We start from the raw sequence: 21115 nt of genomic DNA, 5'->3' as shown, positions 1-21115 counted from the left end.
AGGCACCACAGGCCTGGTCACTGCTCAATGAGCCAACCATAATGCACCACCTCCCCCCTTTGTGCTCCTAATGGCCTCTGCCAACAACTTGGAAATGTATTGCCCATGTTGGAGAGACTACAGTATATACTCCAGATAACACTGTATATGCTCATAATAAGTCTGATTGCATGTTATGGGATGGATTAAACATGTCATATGCACATATGGTATTTTATGCTTAGTTTTAATGTACATTCACTTGCTATTGGCTGTTGAACCACGGCAGCTTAGAACTTCCAGGTTGTAGCGGGTGCTAATGCTGGTAATGGGTTAAGAGCGGACTGCACCTCCAGCTAAATTTCATAAGACAGAATGAACTCTGGTCTCTCCTTGTGCGAGGGGGTCTATTAGCTCACCGACATGCTGCACACTATGGCATTTGAGTCTGTTACAGTGGCAAACTGCCTCGTTACCCCCTGTGCCTTGTTGTGCAGCCTAACCAATTACTTTTGATCTTAAGAGGACATGACATTTGTAGGTTTTGCACTCTGCAATGACTGCACATGTTAAAAGATGCATCATGCCTTTTCCCTCGCAAATAATTTATAGCCCTCACCCCCCAGGGTTTACTCTTTGAACTTAAAGGTACAAGCGTTAAAGATAGTTGTTGAGATAAAATAATAAAGTAAACATTTGCAATCTGGCATCCTGTACTGAATAATATGTGGATTCTTTGAATGGGAAAAAAACTGAAGGTAGAAAATTTGCTTTTAGTGACAATTTTAACTACGGTTTGGGATGAAATCTTGCATAATAAAGCATTTTTCAACATGGATTGATACGTTTACTACTGCAAGTGTGTTTGGAAACAAACATACCACAGAATAATGCAAATCCCTTTTCAGATCTGTCAACAGGCTGCGTGTTTTCATCTTGTTTCTAACTGGTAATGGCTGATATGATATATGACGCGTCATCTCTTCTGTTATTACTGTAGGCGTACTGAACGCCTCAGGTTTAGATGCACTTTATGCTTATTCAGCAGTTTGAAGCATTGCCTTTCACGTTCGCATTCGCTGTGACAGAATGACAGAAATGCAAAGGCTACAGCGCTCTGCGCTCGGAGGACGGTTTCAAACAGGAAGTCAAGTCCTGGAACTTTTAAACAGCTGTTTGTCAGTTTTGTTCATTACTGTGTTATTCGTTGTATCGATGTGACATCTTTAAACTGCCACGGGTTATTACCAGTGATGTAACTGAACACGGAATACAGGAACAACTGTGCTTGTGTATTTCCTGAAAAAAAGCCGCATCGCAGCATTGCAATGCTTGATTTATAACAGAGAATCTGCTGCGTTTAGGAGTGTTTTGTCTCTCCTGCCTCCCTGTCACGGACCACGGATGATCGTGTTAAAGCGTCTCCTCCGCTGCAGCTGCAGGCTGTCATGATATAGCAGATTACACACACAGAAAATTAGAGGTGGGCGAGGGGGCGGCGGGCTGGTTGTAAACGCATTCCTATTCTCTAATTCTCTCGCTGAATACATGTGTTACCTCTGTGGCAATTTGTCAAACACAACACTGCATGCTTGAGGAATCAAGTGCCCCCTGGTGGTAATGTAATGGACCAGAAAAATAGATTTTGATTGTTCAAATTGGATGTACAATCAGCCGAGGGCACTCCGCATTCATATGAGCATTAATTTGCACTAAAGGAAACAAGTTGTAAAGTCAAGCCTAAAACAATGTTGTGTTTTATGTATCAGCAACCTGAAACCTATTCTATTATGGGCTGGTTTAATGGGAAAAACTGGGGGGAAAGAAAAGACAGCGAGTCAAAGTGTCTTGGTTCATATTCAAATCCGCACCACAAATACATTTCCATTCGGCTGTTTTAACCTGGGTGAGTAACCCGTGAGCCCGGCGTGCACACGATCACGTGAGAGACATAAACAAGGGACATGAGGGAGTGTCCAGCCAGATGGTTTTTAGCCTTTATGTTTCTGCGGCGAGGTCACCAAATGAAAGAGAGCCAGGGCAGGACGTTTAATCCCATCAGCGCAACTGCATTCCTATAATGAGAAATTAATAACATGAGCATGCTTTTAGATTAAACAGAGCAGTTAGGACCATTAGATCGTTTTCATTGCTGGCATTAGGGCAGCGGATCAGTTTTTTTCCCCCTGTATAATCCAACAAAGTAGGTCAGTGTCTATTGAGTATTAGTGCTGTGGCTGTGATCCTGTTGTTTCAGCTCCAGGACATGGTATTAACCCCAGAGACAGCTAAACTGAATAGGGCAGAGGTTGTTGGAAGGGTAGGTGGGGGTAGGACTTCAGTGCCCATGGACACGGGTGTAAAGTGTGGATAGTGCTTGTAAACCTCTAACAGGTCCTGACACTCAGCTCTTGCTTATTCTCAGAGTGTGTCTGCTTCACTTCAGCATCAACAACTTGTTACTGTGCCTGCCACACTGACCCTCGCTTTCTCGCTTTGGCTCCATCAGCGCCGTCCTTTGGTGGGATACTATGAGCTGTCACTTATAAAAAAGGAAAAGACAAAACACTGGAAGAATGCAGAAAATCTAAAGTTTATATGCTACCATTTATACATTATATGACGGATGTCTGCTACGCTTTACTGTGGCGAGAGATGACACTGATACCGAAAAACTTGTACCACTTGAACAAGGTCCTGCAACTTGGTGATCCCGTCCACAGCTGGCCAGCGAGCAGTAATCTGTGAGCAAGCAGAAGATCAGTGTCCTTAATAACCACACCCAGGACCTCACACCCTGTGAGATGATGACTCACACACACGCGCACACACACGCGCGCACACACACACACACACACACACACACACACATGCACGCACGCACACACACACACACACACACACACACACACGCACACATGCACGCACACACACGCACGCACACACACACACACACACACACACACACACACACACACACACACACACACACACACACACACACACACGCACACACACTCTGCCGGCTTGTCACGGCTCGCCCCCAGTGTGGGAGCCAGTGTATTTTGACAGATAAAGGATGAGTGGCAGGGGAACACAGCATATCTCCTGTCACATACTGCAGTGATCAGTATATGATGAAACACATGAACTGTGGGGATGAATCTCTTTTCACAAGCGCTGTCTTTCTTCAAAGCACCCCCTGCTTTGTGTGTTTACCCCTGCTAAATATACAGATACTCAATTTACTGTCTAACAATTAGCAGGATCACATTTCTGCAGATTGATAGATAGAAGTGTTTCACTATACAACATAAAATACAATTTCTTTTTAAAGAATAGTCACCTTAACATCCTACCTATGACAACACATGCTGCCTGTTTGAGCAGAGAATGCAGAGCAGCTCCTGTGTTCAGCTCCTACAATCACAAAAGAACCTTAAGCCAGTGATCTTGCTTTAGTGCATCTGAAGCTAAATATGACGGCATTCAGAGTGACAGCAGCTGCTCCTTCTGTCCTCGTGCACAGTATCGGTAGTTCGCCCGCCACTTCTTAAAGAGCCGGGTCACTTTTACCTTTACGCAGCCTGCTCCGGCGCGGCGCCTTTTGTCAGAGTGCTCTGGGGCTGCGGGATCACCTCATTCTACTCCACCGACGGTTCACGGAGTCACGAAGACGGATAGCGGCGCCGCAAACGCGCCGGATCATTTTTTTGTAGTTAGCGCACCTCGACTCGTCTCGCAGTTAGCCCATTATGTCTGGTGACCAATCCACATAGGGGGTGTCATGACCCTAATAGCCCCAGTGCCGCGAACGCAGTCAAAGTTGGCCCAGGCTGAATCCCAAGTGAACTGTGATGTGTTGTTAGTGTGACCTAAATAGGATAGGTTGGCACATTTACCTCGGTTGACCCACACGGAGGCCGGAGACAGAGGAGCATGTGAGAGAGCGCGGGGGAGAGCGAGGCTGAGATGAAAGGAGGTGGAGTGTGTGAAAGCGAGATACAGGAGAGAGGAGTCCACACATTCACACAGTGAGAGATGCTGCCAGGAAGGCAATGTTTTGTTAGTACAGCTTTTCAGTATTCAGTCTCGTATGTCATGTATGAATTATTAATTATAAGCGTACACTGGGAGTGTAATAAGCACTGATGCACCTGTACAGTATTTTTAATGTTCTGTGGAATCTAGCTTATTTCTAAATAATCATACGACCAATTGACAATCAAAGATGTCGCGAGAATCCTCCACATAATGAGACGAGTTCTCTATTTTAGTACTTTCTACTGTGGGTGGCAAAGATTTCGCCAAAACCAAACCAAAGGGAATTAGTTCATCACTTTGATTTAAATGTGAAACCTTCATATTAAGAAAGGTTTTGTGAGGGTATTTCTTTTTTGTTTGCTGTAACTTTTGTGCCAAGGGAACTTCAGTCCCACCCAATCCTCCCCTAATCCCATCCTTTCCCAGTGTTTAACCTTAGTGAAAAGGATGCCGACAAAGTAGGATAAGCAGGTCTGTATAGATTTTCCCAGACAACTGACTATTTCTGATTTGTGTGCGAGTTAATTGCTCGGCTGGTTAAGCTCTCAGCCTTTCAGGTCGGCGACCTCAGCCCTGGATAATCTTACTCTCTCCTCTTTGTGACGTGCAGCAGGTGACACATGAAAACTGCCTGATTCACTAAGACTCGGGTAAACATTCACTTTTAGAGTAACGTAAACTTTATTTTACACTGAACACGTGATTTATACTACTTAGATCTGCTAAGTCAGACTCCGCCGTATCTATGTGCACCGGAATCCACGAGAGTTCAAAGAGCTAGTGCAGCAAACAGTGTTAGCAGACGAAGTGCTGGGGGCACGAGGGCAGTGAACCATGGATCACAGGTAGAGTTGTTCCTGTAGAGGGCAGTGAAGACACATGGCTCAGTGCTAACCTTGGCTCTCTCCTGTCCCTCTCCGAGCTGTTTATGTAATGTTCCCACAGCATGGCATGTCTAACAGGAGCACACCGCGTACATGCAGCCCTGACATGTAATAAATGAAATATTTATGGAGCCATTGATCTGCAGCGTGAAACTGCCGGTGATTATCCCAGTAGTCGGCCAACTCTTTAGGCCAGAAGCGCACGCTTTAAACTGGCTGCCTGCTGTGTTTGTAGTGACCCGGCTTGACTGACCAGCTTTTTTCTAATCAGCGGTTTTCCAGGGAGAGAATTTGAGAATAGATTTAGATTCACGTTCAAAGTAATGTATGACTTCCTGAGATGAATAGCTTAACTAGCAGGTTTAGGAATTGTTCAGGCAGATCCAGGCTCCAGCCACTAAAGGGTTACACTGTACTGCAGTTTGCTTCTAGAAAGTTGAAGGTTTTTATAATTTTCAATTTTTGATGTAGTCTGAATCTGATCTTAATTTGATTTTAATCACTGATTCTGTATTCGTAGTGAATGACCTGCTGGTGCAGGCATTTTACTGGTCCCAGTCTGAGTTTATTTCAGTTTATTTGTCTGGTCCTGCTGTCGGCCTGTGTAGGAGCAGGCGAATCTAATACTCGCTGATACGCTGTAGAAGCTGTGCAGGACTGCAGTCAAGGCACACATACATAGGCACTAGTCATTTGCTTTAACAAAACAAACGGTGTCCACATTTTTACTCAAATCAGTGTTTAAACCTCTACCTCATGCACAAGTTACGACTTACAGTGGAATTCCAGTAAGTTTTGCAAGAAAGATTTGTTTCTCTTTATTGTGATGATTCCAATGTAAACTTAGGTTTATAATGTGGGACCTGCATCTCAGCTTTAATCCAAAATGATCCATCTGTTTCCTAACCACAGCCCTCCATCTCCAAAGCAAAGTGCTCCACTAGTTTCCTATGGCTGCAGTGAAATAGGAGGTCTTAGCACGCTCTGCGCAGGAAGACAAACAATTCCAGCAGCTTACTGGGCCGTGCACGATGCTTGGTCACTTATGTCAGATGATTATTACATGTCACTCTGAGACAGAAGGCCCCGGGATCAAATCCTCCTTGGCGCTTTAGGCTATCAGAGTGCAGATTCTCATCCACCATAATGTAGAGGATTTAGGCTGGTAAAGCCTGCGGTGGCACATCATGGCACAGATGCAGAACTGCGTCCTAACCTGGCTGGTGTTTCAAAAAGTAGGCAAAGCAGATGAACTGAATGAAATCGTGTATGTTCCGTACAGTAAATGGTAGCTCAACAGGGGGCCAGGTTATTTCATTAACCCCTGATGTGTATAAAATATGACTTTGCATTTAACTTGACTTTGCTCTTTCCAATGATCTCGTTACTTTATTTATTTATCCAGCTTTGTCAGTTTTATAATGCATTTAAATTGTTGAGTTTCTTACACAGTGGGATCTCCTTCGTCATCTCCTCCTATTAACCCGGGTATCACTGCTCCACAAAGGGACGTCTAGTGTCACATTATAAACAGTTGAAGGTAAAAGATAGGAGACAAGCCTGGGTCATCGTGGCAATCTTCCAAACAGCTTTTAAAGAGTGTTTCACAATTGATAAACAGCCGCGCCTGTAATTAATATTGTGCATTCATGGTAAAAGGCATTCTGCATAATTACTCCACTGTCTCCTCCAGAAATATGCACATTCAGTGTTATTATAAAGCACACCAGTATATCATATTAAGTCATAAATAATGTGCCAGTAGAATTAATTAATTTTATACAAACCCCTCCTCCTTGTGTGGCGCTTTACATTTAACTATGTCAGCAGTTATTGATGCACTCTTTAAACAATGACATTTTACATCCCTTCGTATATGGAGCTGTTCCGTGAGGCTAGAATGTGAGAGACAACACAAGGAGTCCAAAGAAGTGGAGTTTTTAAAGTCTTTATCCGGAAAACGTGTGGAAATTGTGGCGATTGGAGAAACGGTGTTTCATCAAATTGATACATTTTCACTTTCATCTTTAAATGATGGCATTTCGCTTGACGGTTTGAACGCCGATTGGGGAAGCTGCTCACAGCAGGGTGGTGGTGAATTGATGTATTAAGTGGCTGTTGCCCACTCTAAACCTCAATCAACTAATTAGCCAATTAGTCAATGTAGGACAAGTGATACTGTATATATTGTTCTAAATGGTAACTTATTACATGTTTCAGAATATAAATGGCCTGATACAATAGGTTTCATAAAGACTAAAGGTAAGCTTGCATATCTATAATAAGTGTACAGTATTGCATAAATTATTGGAATATTTTAGAGATTCTTTTTTAGTGCAACTGCCCCATGAAAAATAGGGAGACGAAAAACCAGACCTGATTTTAGCAAAGTTCACTTCATACATAGCGATTCACTGCTAGTATGAGACTTCATCTGATTAACAACCGTTTATTCAGAAAGCAAAGATGAACGACAAACTACAATGTAGAGAAAAGAACACGCAGTAAAAGCCTCTCTCTGACCATTATTTCATATTTTACACACGGTTCCGATTCTGACATCTACCATCTCAACCAGAGCAGCTGATCTGACGCGTGACCAGTTACTGTATGAGCGAACTGTCCCAAAATACTGCCTTTATTTCTTCATCTTTTGAAACTGGAGGTACGCCATGATGTGTATCGCTAAGCAGATTTCATTGTTTATTTGAGGTTATGTTTGGAGATGTTCTAATAACACTCCTTTTGATTCCCTTAGATTCTAGCAGATTAATATGTGAATATGAGGGCATTGAAGATCGCGTGGCAGTGGTTTTGTAGTCGCTATTCTCTTGTCAGGTTTCCTTTTTTGATAAATACGAGATGTTGTCTTTGATGGCTGCTCAACAAAGAGAGAGCTGTCTTCAGCTGTAACCCCTCTGCACCAGAATCTGGAACATGACACATGTCAGGCTGTGATAAATGGTGCAGAGTCTCAGTAATTTCACCAGGAATGCCCTTGAGATGCCCAAAACCCCAATCGCAAATGCTATTGTTGAATTAAACCATAAAAAGAAATCCTTCCCCCTTGACATGATAGGAACTATGTCGAAAATTGAAGGTTTTTTCTAGTCTCTAGTATTTTTGGTGTAGTTTTTTGGTTGTTTTGCAGCGGAGTGTTTGTATTCCTGTCTGCATAGAGTAGATGCTTTATTTTACAAAGGATCTTAGTAATAGTCAATAAAATGTGTTATGCCAACATATATATTCACTGTTAAACCTGTAAAACCTCCATAAATCTACAGACACATGTTCTGCAAATATCTTTCATACACAGAAGCCACAAAGCATAAACCTAAATTTGTAATAGCATCCATCCTAATATATGAGTAAACAATATCCAGCCTAAGTAGCACTTACCCACTAGTTAATAGGCTCTCATCCTCAAGAAAAGGCAAATTAGGCCGACTAAGACATTTACAGTAGTGGTGACATCTTCTTGTTACATGTACATAGAAGTAACACAAAAGGCTTTTGTTATTGTGACACTGGCTACTCACACACGGTTATTTACAGTAAACCTATGTGAATGCTGTGGATATACTGTATGCATTACGTATGTTCTCAGGTTGTCTGTCCATCTGTTCTAGTGAATGTAATGTAAAAATACCATGTGGACGAATTTCTTGAGATTTGGCACTAACTTCCATTTGGACTCAAGGATGTTAACTTGCGAGATTTTTGTGGTCCCAGCTCAAGGCTGTGAGACCTCAGACCTGTCCTATTCTTGTCAATGCAATATCAAGCATCTTAGGGGGAACTTCATTACATCTGGCACAGGGACTCATGAAGGCGTTGGAATAACGGTGTGGACAGAAGTAGAAAAAAACACTGCAATTCGTGATGATTTTTGGTTATATTCATGTGTGACATATTCTTCAAAAATACTCCAAGCCATGACCTGCAGAACTAAATGAGTGCTTAGCGAATACATGCTCATGGAACAGTGCATTTAAACAATCTAACTCTATTAAGCATTGATAGTGTAAGTGAGGAACCGTCTGTAACAAATAGTTTCCACATCCTATTCCCTGCGGAGGCTGATCTGTAACAATAACAAAAGGGGACTTATTGCCACTGGTATCTTGCTCAGGCTCACTGAGCATTCTTGCGTGCGGTGATTTGCCCAGCAATTAATCCAAAAAACTGTGGCTAACTACCCTCTGTGATATTCTCACCATCGTTTGACAAATAGAAGAGGGGAAGCTTAATTAGAGGGGAATGCGCTGCAGATGTATTAGAGTAGCGATGGGAAAACAGATGAGGCCATCACACCACTCAGCAGGGAGCTGAGGAGCCCGCTCCCCCATTGCTGTGTCCTATCCATAATGCCATGAGTGTGCCACATGCTTCTGCTGTCATCTGCAAAGTGCCACTGGGGCCCCCGGGGGTCAAGAAGGTCTTTGCTATCCAGCACTTGAGTTCAGCCCGACAGTGCTGCACTCATTGACTTACGTAGAGCCCTAAAACCTGTCTCCTGTTAGATTCGAGGCTAATGTAATTCTACTTTGGTAATTTTGTTAGATGCACGACTTAAGAGTTACCAGAGTCTACATTTCACAGGAAAGTTAACTGGATCTTTAAAGTAAATAGATGTGAACCGATACAATAAATCATGCAACCATGTCCTCATAGCTGCGCCTTGTGTCCCGACCCCGGGACTGCTCCCTTTTATTTATTTTTTAACTTTCAGTGTTGGTCATTGAGGTTCAGTTTTGAAAAATAGCTGCAGTTTGACTATGCCTGTTCAGCTGGCTGCCTTCAATTTTATACCTGCAAAGTTTCAATCTAGGCCTCCCTGCGTCCTTTAACATTCGGTGCCCGCGCAGCACCCTCCCCCACCCTCTTCTCCCTTTTCTAGGATTACTGGTAGAGACTGCACTTGTAGTGTTATTTTCAACCTTAGTGGACAGGGCTTCTGTATGTATTCTGGAAATACTTCAAAGAAAAGCAAAAAGGCAGCAATTTTCTGCTTGAATATCCCTCTGACTAAATCCATTGATCATCCTTGGGGTTCCTGAGAGAGAGGGAGTGAGATGGAGAGGCATGTTTTATCCTCTAATAACTCCTACCTTCACCCCTTCCTGCCTCTGTGTTGTTGTGTTGTTGTTGGTCACACTTCTGCTCTATTCCTTGGAGAGCTGCTCAGATTGAAGTTATTTTATGCTTCGACTCCCCGGGCCCCAATTTGAAAACTTGTGCGTGTCACTTTTCACACGCACCTATCATATACTGTAGCAGGAGGCACCGCAGAGTTTTGCCTCTGTTCGTGGATGCATCTTGTGGGGTGTTTTGCATTTGGTGACAAATAGGTCAGGGAAACACGACTGGTTTATGTGTAATGACAAATCGCTGGCCTTTCATTGCTTCTCTACTGCTTTGGTTCAGCTTTTAATAGATTTATGGCAGTAAATGTATCTGTGACTAGTGGGTCTGGCATTTATTTGTCTCAGTGGTTAGAAGATGATTTTGTAAATACTTATAGGGGAAATAGGGCTGAGTGTTATTGAATTAGATGCTTTAAAGATGGCTGCATTGATGGATAGTTGCTGTATTGACATTAGCAGATTATCTCGCTCAGGTTACAGACCTGCGCTACCCAGACGTCTTCTATCAATGCCACTTAATCACAATCAGCAAGAACAAGCAGCGTATGTTAACTAGATGTACATGTAGCTAGTCTGTAGAGCTATAGCTGTTTTAGATTTAACCACACTATGATTTCAGTAATAAATTTCACAAGGCATTACCTGGTCTCATTCATTAAATTTCCAACACAGTATCCGACAACCATTGTTTCAGAGACAACCGATTTACTGTAAAAGCGACTGCACGGCTTCGCAGCTGGAAGCAGCTTAGTGTAAACACAGCATCATCTAACCCTAACCCACTGAGAAGCTCTACTGTGGCTGTTGGGGGTTAAGGTCCCTGCTCAAGGGCATCCCTGGGGTGGTAATAAGGGAGGGGCAAGCGCTGCTCTTTCACTTTCTTCACACAGGGTTATCCTGTTGGTTGTAGGCTGGAGCAGGAGAACTTCCTTCCACAAGCTCGCTTCTTTAACCGTTGAGCTGAAAAGGTATGTTCGGCCTTAGCATAGCTGCAAGTGTGGGAGCTTAGCTGGCTTTGGATTGTACCCGGATCAATTATTCTTGTGGTGAAGCTGTAATCTAAGATTAAATATGCTTCGATAAGCCACTGGTGATGTGTTTTGGAAGTACCCATTGCATGTATTGCCTACAGTATGAGGTCCATGGTCAAGCTGGTTGGTGTCTTAGTGTCTGCGTGGCGTATGACCTCTGTCCCGTGTGGGTGAACCGGTGTGGGCCGCTTTCAGATACCTCTCTTCACCTGCCAGCATCCTCCATCGCTGGCAGGCTCAATAAACTGCTGCTAATTGGGAGGTGATGACAGACCAGCCAGGACCAATTTAGTGCAGTTTGAAGAGAACCCGTTCACTTTCCCTCTGTGACCTGGGTGACTCCTAATGTTAGAAAACATTTCTTTCAGCCATCCCTAAACACACATCTGGCATCTGATGTCTCCACCGTGTGACCATATCACCTCAAAAAAGGAACGAACGAGCTAAATACCATACGTTTAAACTGCTGGAATAGTAAACTCAGCTTTTTGTATTGTATCTGTGCCTTTTGTCAGTGTTATCAATGACATGTCCTTGTCTAAGCTGTGTAAAGTTAGAGTATCTCTCCAATTAAATAATAACCAGTCTTGTTAATCATTTGTTTCTTCTAAACTTGAAAATAAAAATAAAGTAAATAAAATGTGACTTTTATTACACATTTCAACACACCAAGTTTGTCACTGGATGGAGGAATTGTTATAGCTCAAGCCATTAAACTGATGCTACAGTACAGTACACTCAACATGACATCATGTAGTACTGTATGTCTATTAATACATCAACAGACCAATATCATTTATGCCACGGTATAAACTTTGTGTTCTGCTGCTTGATTGCTGAAGCCCAAGTCCTGACACTTGTGATGTACTCTGCCAAGAACATTAAGTATCTGAAAGTGATAAAGCTTCAATTTACTAGACCATTAGACTAATTACTGCAATAATTAAGTAACTACTTGATTAGAACTAATGGGTACCTAATTATCCAGGAAGAAAGGATCAGGTGGTAATTAATAGAGTCAAGCTGATGTCTTCTGACTTACCAATGCAGATTACCAAACATAAGGGACTGACACTGGTGGGACAAAGAGGGAGGGGAAGGTAAATGCCATCTGAGTGTTTACCTAGCCCCCTGTAGCTAAGGCAAACAGTTTACTATCACTTCACATGAGTGGAGTGTTAATGATGGTTGATGTAACGAGAACAGAACTTGTCAATACATTATACGTGGTGATTAGCCTACATCAATTTACCTCCATTGTCAATTTATCTGTGAACAGAGGTTGATCACAGTAATATGGATATCAATTAGAGACAAAGGAGTTTACAAAGAACTTAAGAATAAGAAAAAGAACAAGAAAACTTGACGTAAATACTTTCTGTAGATAGATGAACATGTGGTTTTAGTTCTGCAGCACCGTCTCATTAGTGCTACTGTGCACGAATGGAACTGATGCTATACTTGAGGAGCAGCACACACTGAAGCGAGAAATGGTTCACATGTGATTTTAATCACATTTCAACAAGCATCTTCGCAGACACATAGAAAGATGAATAGAGACAAATTTAAAATTTATAGAATTCTACAATTTGCATAAAGTGTATTATCTAAACTTAAGTGGAAAGTAAGGTGTTAAAAAGGTCATTAAAATGTAAGTGCATTGAATGCATACAGTAGGACAGACATTATCTATCAACATATCAGTCTGCTAGTTACTTAACGTGTAATTGGGAGAAGATGGACAGGAGTCAAGTCTAGTCTACATATAATATGCATGACTATGAATGAAAGTACAACTGAAAGCTGACACTTTCTGAGGTTTAGTTCTTTTTTATATTAATTTTTGACTAATATGTGCCTGGAGGGTGAGCTATACATTAGAATGGAGAATTGAGATATACATTTTTGAGTCAGCCTCCATCTATTTCCATTAGGCATTTAAGAATGAAGGAATCCCTGTTATTTGGATTAAACAGACAATCTTATAGTGCACCTCTTCAAGAACACAGATAGAAGGTCAGAGGTGCATCAACAGAGCAATATTCATATATATATATACAGAATATACAGTATTATAAATACAATTAGAAAGTGTTCTCTCTGTGATGAACCTTTCAAACCTTTTATGAATAGTTTAGATACCAAACATTTAATAGGAAACCTACCGTTGTAAATGTTTTGTCCTGCTCATTGTGGTTGTTGTGGCACATTTACCTGCAGTGATGTAGGCTCTCTGGGTCTATTTAGAGATGCCTTGTTCAGCTGTTATCTCTCACACCATTGAGCAAAAGTCTGGTTTTATAATGCTGTCATCGCAACAGTGGGAATCGCTCAGAGATCATGCGATTACAAATTAAAGAACAGTGAAGGACAAGGCGTGGGGTCTCCAGTTGATGGCTCCTGCGGGTGCCGCAGTGAGGGTTTTTAACAAGATGAGCAGAGAGGCCAGAGTTACTGTACCTAAGCCCTCTCCCTTAGCATATTCCTGTGAGAAGGTGTTTTTTGTGTTTCTGTCATGGTATCACATTTTGAAAGCGGGGTCTCATATAACTAGAAACAGTGGTGTCAATTAATCACATGTTTATAGGCCACACTCTACAAGACATCAAATTTTTACTACTCTCAGTAGAGATGGCTATTGGAAATATGGGCCCTGCATAGAATTGTATGTGCACTACTTTGAGACTCCGTGTTCTTTATTTACACACTACAAATATGTTGACAAGCACATAAGGCACATTGTCTTTAAATATGAGATATTATCACGTGGAACCACACATAATAAAATCTCTTTCCAACTCAGTCACTGTTCTGCTGGTTCTCTGACTGATATGCAGTCTAATCATCTGCTAGGAGCTGATGTGAGGTAAATGAAAGTAATTAGAGGAATGTCAAACATAATTAATAAAACAGGTTTAAGTTGTGAAAACACTTGTCAGTAGAATGGAGGAAGGCTTGGCCTCTTGTCTCTCTGATGCTGCCCTCCCTTTCTGCTGCTGTTCAATTAGGTCACAGATTGTTCCTAAGTTACCGTTCCCCTCTCACGTTCCCTTTTACCCTCTATCTCTTCTTCTCACACCCTTTCAAATTCTATGCATGGAGACCTGTGAAAAAGGAGGGGGTGCCACCGTCCTGTGGAAGGGAAATAAATTTGCCTGTCCATCCACCGCCTGGATGAAATTAATTGCAGACTCCTCATGCTGTCTGGGTACAACTGGGGCATTAACATAAGCAATTTGCGTCCAACTTCTTCTGCCGGCTGTTTAATAGAGCATCGGACCTGGCCGATAAGGCTTAAGGTCCCTGATGCATTAGCATTTTCATAATATCAAAATATTATAGTACCATGATTTGCTAAAGCCCATTCATTATTGATAAGAACAAAAGGTTTTATAAATTACAAAAGGAGTGCATGACCTATAATTACGGCAAGCAAATTAGGGTGTGCAGTAAAGTCAGTTACATTTTGAAGGAAAATAATGACGCTGGAGACCTTTCTGCTTCCCTCAGGATTGAAAAAATAATAGATTCCGTCACAGTCTCACATTGGGTTGAGGAGCATGCTCGCAGGTTCACGAGGGACAGTGTCTGCACAAGAAAGGGAGCAAGTGTCTCTGGCTCATATGCTATCGCTGCACACATAAAACAGGCCATTAAGCAAGTTAGCGATCATTAATGAACATACTCGAGCAAGATAGATATTTATGCAAGTTGACGCGACACGTCATTCATTAAAATATTTGCTCAGAACACTGTCAAATAAACAGCTGCACATACAGCAACTCTGTTGTTGAGAACCTGCATTGGTCTTATAACAGTTATGATAATGTAGATCTAGATCTGCAAGCGTTTCAGTAAAGAATGACACGAGTCTTTTACACGTTCTGATGTCAACTCATGCAGTGATACAGTAAATATGTGTGAATAATTTGGTGAAAAAAATCATATTGTGGGTATTATGTTTCAATTTAGGGTTGTGATAAAATACTAATAAGTTTAGTAGTTTTATTTACAGGCTACGATTCAGAGAATAAAAAAAAATAGAAGAATACCACATTTGAACAAAACAAAAATATTATTTATTTACCTGTACTGTCTGTTTTTTTTTTAACTTCCAACTCCCACTGTCTGTTGCCGCCAGGCAAATTAAAGCGATGCACGCGCTGTTTGGCAGCGTGTTTCATTGGTGGATCTATGTGTCACCCAAGTAGCCTGGTGGTGATTGGTTGGCGGACCGCTAATGTCACGGAAGCAGGTGTGGGAGTGTAGCGCCTTAGCCCAGTAATGCTGGTAGCCTTTCTTAATAGAGCCGAAACGTAGGCCCAGCGTTTCAGCGGTAGGATGAGAAAGAAAACTGAATGTTCATATCATCTGTTGACAAACACCAACTAGGGTTACGCAGCGGAGCATAAATGTTGTTGCATGCGATATAACTAATCAACGTTAGCTAGCATGCTAGCAATTTTACAAAGCTAAAGTTCCACCTAGCCAAATTCTGATATTGTATGACCAGTTACATACAGTATGTGCAGCTCCGTGAACGTGTAATTGTACAATCCGTTTAAAATATAACTATATGCAACTAGCATAAAATGGCGCGTGTAGCTTTAGCCCATGGAGTGCAGTGACCAGTGACAGCACCATTGCCACCAACATCCCTGTGAAGTTCCGTCAGATTTTCTTTTCCATGTTATTGTGTGCTGCTGTTTGAGATTTTTTGTTTTCTCATTTTTCTCAGGTAAGGATGTGGACGGTGACAGTTAATTGGAGAAGCGGGCCAATTGGAGCCTACACTATGTGTGTGAGATGAAAGAGTTGGTGGTAACTGACCTGGAGACTGTGCTTCCAGGACACTGGTATCTTCCCCCTTCAAGCTACATCAAGGTAAGTGTATTGTACGTACTGTATGTGGGAATTCATAGCACAAATGACAAAGCTTATAAGTGCAGTTAAATTGGTGGCAGATGTTACGTTAATATTGGTGATAGTTTTTGACCTCCTGATATTCCTCAGACATCTATAAGAAACTGTATAGAACATAAATCTCTCTTGTATCTCTTCTCTATTGAAGCATAAATGAATTTGTTTCATTTACTCAGGCTTTAGATCTGTGTCTGATTAGTGGTACTGTTGTCCACTTACACAACCTACACAATCTTCACAAGGAGCAGACTAGATTAGGTTTAGTCATTATAATGGATAGTTGTCAATACATAGTTTACTACATACTATATACATGAAGTGACATTGAATCAAGAAAATCTTGTAAACTGCATTATACCTGGTATGCACTTATGACTTATATAAAAAGTTACATATTGGGATTGTTTTTAATGTACAGTAGTACAAGTACATAACTGTCACATCTATCATTTTCAGTTTCAGTTTAATTCATCAGTTTAATTTTTACTAACTGTACTTATCCTTTATTTAGACACATTAAGTGAAACCTTTCTAAAAACTACAACAATCCTTGTTATATAACTATCTTCAGTCCACACATTCAGTCTCTGTCCATAAGACTAAGGGAAAAGACTTTATCAGTGCTTTTCATCGTTTTTTTCTTATTAACTAAAAAAGATCAACTTGTTTTCATTAGTCTATTCTGACAGTAGTTCCCATGTTGTAGTTTTTAAGACTATTGTCATGGATATGCAAAATACCAGACGGCAGCCAATCCAGTCTTTACTGATTTTTGAAATCCTTACTATTGTACTCCGCGTACAGTACTGTATATGCAGCAGTGCTTGAGATTTCAGCCAGCTAGTTGCCTGGACCAGTGAAAGGAAGGGCAAAGCATCTGTCTTGCCAATGGAGCCATGACTCATTTGTCACTAATGTGTCAAAGAGAAGATGACATTTACAGCCTGGTGAAGTGACTGCCTTCCAGCCTAGCCAGCACCCCTGAAGTAATAAATGTTTACCTTTAAGAAAAGGTCTGCGGGTTCAGAATTTTTTTTAAAAGTGAGATGGTTCCTTTGCCCAATAATTTTTTTATTTCTTCTGCTTTTAGCTGAATCATTTTTGAGACATTCCAGTTACTGTTCACCATTTACAGCAATATTTAAAACAGTGGCTTAGTGTAACTTTATTCCATCATATTGCAATAAAATAATTATAAATGATAGTAATTTTGCTGTATTGTGAAGGGAGTATATTCTTTGCTTCTTATGGCCTAATTCAATCATTGACACCGATGCTTTACAGTTATTAGCACTATTGGCCAATAAACATTGCAGATGATGATGATGATGCCATTGTATTAATTAGAGCAAACTATTGTTTAGTAACATTACTCTTTACAATACTCAAATAGTACTGACTTTATTTACTTTTTTTTATCTTTTATACTAAAAATACAAAGGCTTTAAATAATATTGTACTAGAATATTTTGATATTTTTCTTTGGTTCCAGTATGTTTTTGTAAAAGCTTTTTCCTATGAGAGCTTCACACATATTTTGACCAATATAAGACCAATATATAAGCGTTTCTATACATAGAATTATACTTGCTAAAAGTTAAGGGGTATTTAATATTGACGTTCTCGGGACATACAATACAGCACCAGCTAACAACCTTTGCTTGAGTAGTGTATGAATTGAGTCTGTGCCAAATCAATGGAAGGCTGTAAAAATGTGAAAAGAAGATGAAGGGAAAGCAGCGTCTAGGCCTTGAGGGCTGAGATGTGCAACATCACACCAGACTCTTATCTCTGGACACATCTTTCCCTAGAGACGATTCTACACTCCAGCAAACCCCGGGTTTCAAAGGTATATCAGGTGCATGACCTTAGGGTTGGTAAAATCTACAGTTAAGCAATACAAACTGAAAGAGTCGGACACAGAACTAGACAATGTGTATCCAACGTACAGTTCCACAGGTACTCAACCGTATGCTCACAAGCATCCCCCAACTCACTGTTCTTTTGGTTTCATGCATGCTCATACAAAAGCTTGTTATGGTCTCTGATTGAAGGATGGGTGTATAAATGTATAGATAGATAAAATTTCTGTATCGTGGCCTGGAGAAGATTTTCCTGTGTAGTAATTTTCTATGATAAATTAATTTTATATTGAATTTGATTTAATACTGATTGACTTTGCATTATGCCAAAGCTTAATGCATGATATGCTGTATCTCTGAAAAACTAGATCTATTATCATTCAATTTTCCCCTCATTAACCTTTGGTTCAATGCTTAATGTGTAACAGGCCAAAGGCCATTGTAATCTCTCTCAGTGGACACACTGCTCTTGATCAATATGCTTCTTGCTCAGCAACTCACATTGTTTTATTTTCCTGCCTATGTTCCAGTGTAAGGTGTGAAAGGATCATTCCAAGTCTCAAAGGAGACGCTTCTTTCTATATCCTCAAAGTAGCGGATCCCACCCACTCAATTGTTCTCAACATAATCATATAAAAAGATTCAGGAAGAGTTGTTTTTTTATTGTTGTTGTGTTTTTCCTCTGCTGAACAATGCCCTTCCGCCACAGGGTCCCATAACAGCCTACCAGTCTGTGCTTAGCACACCTCCACCCTATCATCCCACCCTTGCTATCTTGCTTTCCTCATCTGGCCCAGACCCACTTCCACATCTACATCCCATTGTCTGAGTGAAGGCAGCACGCGCAGGGCTGGGGCCAGTCCAAACATACTCCTCTATTTTTCTGGTAGACTGCCAGCATTCTTTGAAAAACAAAAACTTTTTAAACTTTCCAAATCTGTTTAACTTGGTAATGGAACAAATATTATAGCCTCTGCGCCTTTTAGAAAAGTATCTACATATATAGTTGTATATGCGCATGTGTCATGTCAAGTGTTGGGATTCATGCATCCGCTTATGTCGGAGAAACCAAATCCCAATCCATCATGCATTCCCCAAGGTGGGCCAGCCAGTGTGTTTGTCACCGTCCCCTGTCAGGAAAGAAGGCTGGAGCGTGTTCTCCGGACGAACCCCCTTTGGCTGAGGAAGTGCTCCTCTATATTGGCCTCTTTGTGGCTTGCTAATCGAGCTTTCCTGTCAGCAGGCTGCACAGTCCCAGTGCACGGTGCACTACGTGATACAGATCCACTCCGGTGCTCCAAGGGAAGTTCTGGGATCAGCAGATAACAGCTCGGTTCCCTCATCTAACACGCAGTGTAGTGTTGCCTCTCTCTGTCCCTCTGTCCTTGCATGAACGAGGAAAACACTAATTTTAACAATTTAAAACATTCCATTATTTAGAAATGTAACTTCCCAAATAGTCTCCTTTGGAAACCCCCTTAATTTCCCTTAACTTATAAAGCATATGTATATTGTATCTGCACATTATCTCTCTACTTAACATGTACAGTACTGTAATGCATCATACAGTTGTACTGTGTAGAACTACTGTTAATATAATACAATAATAATAATACTTGTGATTTAGAGTTTTGAAACTAAAACAAAGAATTTTTCTTTACTCCTATTGTATATGTTCTGTACTCCATTGTGAGCCATCAAACAAACTCGTCATTTTTTATTTTCTCAAATTTAAGCAAAGTTTAGTACTGAGCAAAATAGTCACGAATGGTCCATCTGGTATTCAACACCAATTTTAATGTAATCATCGATCATTTTAATGCCCTGGTCATTCAAGCATCTATAGATATGTCAGGTCAGGGTTCTTGCTCTGAGGGATTTTGTGGATGGCATACTGGTGACGGCGCTGAATATAAGATTTTCTTCTTGCCGTGTGTGTGTGTGTGTGTGTGTGTGTGTGTGTGTGTGTGTGTGTGTGTGTGTGTGTGTGTGTGTGTGTGTGTGTGTGTGTGTGTGTGTGTGTGTGTGTGTGTGTGTGTGTGTGTGTGTGTGTGTGTGTGTGTGTGTGTGTGTGTGTGTGTGTGTGTGTGTGTGTGTGTGTGTGTGTGTGTGTGTGTGTGTGTGTGTGTGTGTGTGTGTGTGTTGCAGTTATTTCAGTAAAAGTAACTGCTGTTTAAAATTTACTGTTTTACTTGGAATGTTAGTCTTGTTTCCGATGTTGTATGTTGATTGATGTTTATAGAATAAAAGTAACAAATAACAAACTAATTAATATTGTTACTACTTGAAGTAAAGGTCAGCTATGTTCACTGCTGGGCAGCTGTAAAGTGTCGGATGTGAGTTTTAGAATTCCAGAATTTAAAAAACAGGAATATCAGATGTGCTTCTGAAACCAGTAACGACTTATGGCTTTTACTTGTGACATTTTCAGGCAGTATATGGCAGCAAGCTCATGGGAGAGAGGAGCTTTTTGATGAATACTTAGAGTCAGAGGGACCAAAGGACAGTGCTGGTCATATGCTGTGTTCTGGCTTTGCCTTGTGAAATGATAATGTGCCTTCACTTAAAGATTTTGAAGGCAATGAGATTCCGTTTTTAGCAGAAGGAAGTACTGTATCATACAACAAACAAAGGAACTGAATATGTAACTAGGCTGTTATGTTTGTTTGATGTCAGTCCTTCATTTATCCAATGGTAGTACTTGGATGAGAATGCACCGGTGGTATCTTAGCCAACCTGTCTATTTGGCGTCTTAATCTTCTGAACCTGTGTAAAATTGGCATATACACTCATTAACTAATTGACATTGTCGCAGGGTGGAAAGTGGTACCGTGTGTGTGACAACGCACACTCTTTCACACACGTTTACATTCTGCAGTTTCTATAAACAAAATCAAATTCAAAAGGCTAAAGCCAGGAATTAATTATCCATCTAAAGCAAATGTACTGGAAACAATAATTTATGGAACAATTATGAAAATGGTGCACTTAAGTGAAAACCCCACAATAATTTAATTAATATTTCATTAGATTACTCTCTAAATTCTTAACCATGGTGAGAGTGATGGAATGTACAAGGCTGTTGAGTAGAGTGGTATTTTAGGTTTTAGGTGGAGCAAAAAGAGGCTTTCAATGAGATTAGAGTGTGAATGTGTGTTATCATGATAATAGATCTGAACAAAGGGTAAATGTTTTGCGGGTGATTAAAACATTTAGAAGATGAGACTTTGACTTTTGGTGCTGAG

At 40.9% G+C, this 21115-nt stretch overlaps 2 long non-coding RNA genes across 2 annotated transcripts in view; one reads left to right on the top strand and one right to left on the bottom strand.

Annotated features, from left to right (window-relative positions):
* Positions 1-275: 275 nt before the first annotated feature.
* Positions 276-3818, bottom strand: LOC129604223 (uncharacterized). The gene is made up of 3 exons (XR_008694920.1): positions 3556-3818; positions 2461-2721; positions 276-2054 (listed from the first exon to the last, which is right to left on the bottom strand). It is a non-coding gene; the product is annotated as an uncharacterized LOC129604223 (long non-coding RNA).
* An 11448-nt stretch (positions 3819-15266) lies between these two features.
* Positions 15267-21115, top strand: part of LOC114856888 (uncharacterized) — a 95598-nt gene continuing 89749 nt past the window's right edge. The window contains exons 1-2 of the long non-coding RNA XR_008694917.1: positions 15267-15421; positions 15824-15969. This is a non-coding gene — a long non-coding RNA (uncharacterized LOC114856888). The remainder of the gene's footprint in view (positions 15422-15823; positions 15970-21115) is intronic.

This window comes from Betta splendens, chromosome 6, assembly GCF_900634795.4.
Source record: "Betta splendens chromosome 6, fBetSpl5.4, whole genome shotgun sequence".
Taxonomy (NCBI): Eukaryota; Metazoa; Chordata; class Actinopteri; order Anabantiformes; family Osphronemidae; genus Betta; species Betta splendens.
This window is presented reverse-complemented; position numbering and strand designations above follow the sequence as displayed.